This window comes from Boleophthalmus pectinirostris, unplaced genomic scaffold, assembly GCF_026225935.1.
Source record: "Boleophthalmus pectinirostris isolate CB_2022bp ecotype Guang Dong unplaced genomic scaffold, ASM2622593v1 HiC_scaffold_22, whole genome shotgun sequence".
In the NCBI taxonomy this organism is placed as follows: Eukaryota; Metazoa; Chordata; class Actinopteri; order Gobiiformes; family Gobiidae; genus Boleophthalmus; species Boleophthalmus pectinirostris.
The window spans coordinates 6,877,310-6,879,824 of NW_026571190.1; the positions used below are offsets into that span (position 1 = coordinate 6,877,310).

Genomic DNA, 2,515 nt, shown 5'->3' on the forward strand with positions numbered 1-2,515 from the left:
AGGGTTATCACTAAAATAATTATTAGAAAAATTAAAATAAAAAGGGAAATTAAAATGTTTAAGTTGACCCATGACTTAGTCCCAAATTATATTTGAGGTTAATACTCTTGCATTGAAATAAAATGGTTAGACAGAAAATTGATTAATGATTGCGAAATAACACTGTTATTTCAAAAACAATCAAAAAATTGTTAAAATAATTTGTAATTAAAGAATCTCAAACAAAACTATAAAAAGATAATGCTGGCTCCTAAAATAATACTTCAAAATTATCTAAGATACATTTCTTCTTCTCTTAAGAAATCCAACTAAGGATGTGGAAGCCGCCCAGCGAGATCAAAATAGCCTTAGTGCCACAGGTCGTCTGCGAAATAAAATAACTCATAAAACAAAAACTAAGAAGAGGAATCTCAAGGAAACAAGTCATTCCAAAACAATTATCGACCAGTTTAACACGGAACAAATTTCGAGCAAAACCAAAATAGTGATTCACCATCTAAAATAATAAGACTCAATCCAAAAAATTAAAACAATAACCAATTGATAACAACAGCAGCTGAAAAAGATAACACTATAATTGATAACACAGAGGTCCCAGAGGTATCACAATGTCTCAGTTTGTTACATTGAACCAGTTGAAGGCTTTCTGGAACAGCAAGGTGCTGGAAGAAGAAGCTGACCCAAAGAGAGCCCAAGCAAATCTGTATACCATTCAAGATGTGAGGAGACATTACGATATGCAACAAAAATATCATCTGAAAATGAAGGATGCCATCCCCAGATGATGAAGAAGACGTTCCCCCACCATATCAAAGTGCCACTAACAAAAGCCCAAAACTCAGAACACCCTCCACTTCTATGATGCCATCCGATCCAGTGACATGGCGGCCTCCCAAAATAACTCATAAAGTGATTGGAGGAGAGTTGGCGCTAACATCTGTTGGAGGCCCTACAAGAGAACTAGAAGAAAAAGTCAAATCTGTCCAAAGCCAAGTGTCTGCATTGACCCACATAATAGAAACAGAGAAGATGCTGAGACGAGTGGAGGAAGAGAGTCAAAACGAAAGACACATGCTACGAGTTTTTCAACAAAGGAGCTGACATCTTCCTGGAGTTTGTTTCACCTCAACTACCTACAGAAGCTGCACTGCAGTGATGTGACTCTGGTGGTCTTTTTCATCATGTTCGCTAAAACCAACGACTTCAGTGTGGAGTCACTGAAGGGTCAGTCCATCTACAAGCAGCAATGAGACACTGCTCACTGTGAAGGACAAGTCTGGTCAGCAGTTCTATGACTCTTTGCTCAAGGATCAGATCCTTGACATGAACTTCATCCATGTCCGAGAAGGTTCCACCATCACGAGGAGAGACATTCATGCTACACAGAGACGTGGCCTGCCTGTGGTCACTACACATACTGTGCTGGACAATGCTGTTAACCCCATCCTGACTAAGTGTGCTGCACTAGTCTCTGCAACAACTGGGTAGAGATCATCTTCTACTCAGAGTTCTTGTCTTCTACCAGTCTTCCTGTCCATGTACTACGACAACTTTATACAGCTGTGATCTGGAGAGTTCCTCTCCTACTACGAGCTCTGGGGATACACTCCTGACGAGTGCACGGTCAGGGGACATTCCCAGTGTTACCACTCACCTGTCAAGATTTGGCTGTTTCATGGAGAGCAGGTGACTGACTGCTCTGCACATGAGATCTATTGTGGTTTGCTGGTTCCACTCTGCAGACGACTCTGATTCAGTGCATGTTCAACTTCTGTCAACAGTTCTGCCTTGGACACACGATTCAACAACTGCACTGAGCCCATCTGAGCGCCTCGACTGGAGATGCCTGTGCTGGTTCTATGTCCACGCTTGACACCTGGTCGCAGTGGAGCCTTCCCAGGCCAGTACAAAGTGAACTTCTTCTTCTCTATGGACAGTGTACTTCAATGTGCTACCATCCTACACCATGATGTCATGGGAGAACCACCTGAGGCAGTGACTGGCATGTCACTCATGTTCTACTCTGGATGAAGATGGAGAAAAGTCGACCAGTCCAGACATTGCTGAAACCAGAGACCCTGAGAGACAACTCTGACTACATTCCACCTTTAGGACTCCAGAAGAGAAGGAGGAGAAGAGAGGGAGAAAAACATAGAAGGAGAGTATAGGCCATATGCTTTGGAGAAATTCTTAAAGTTAATTTTCAATGTTTATTTTTGATTATGCTAATTTTTGTCTGTTTTGTGTGATCTGTTATAGTTTCTAAGTATATTGTGTTGACAAGAATCTGGGAAATGTTATAAAAGAGCTAAAGCTAACAAACAATTTTTAAGTTTTATTTTGTTCATATAGGGGGATTTATTATGTGGAGGTAGCATCTTGCTCCTCTTATTTTAGGTGGTGATTACATGTTTAATGTAATCAAAAGGGGGAATTGTGGGAAATTATATGCTGATCATGCTAATTCACCTAACATTATAGACTTTAGAATGACATGGGTGGAAAACGTGTGATA

The 2,515-nt window shown here is 40.6% G+C and overlaps 1 pseudogene; it reads left to right on the forward strand.

The window, feature by feature from the left end:
- The first annotated feature begins 608 nt into the window (after positions 1-608).
- Positions 609-2,031, forward strand: LOC129410303 (glycogen [starch] synthase, liver-like; annotated as a pseudogene).
- Positions 2,032-2,515: the final 484 nt, after the last annotated feature.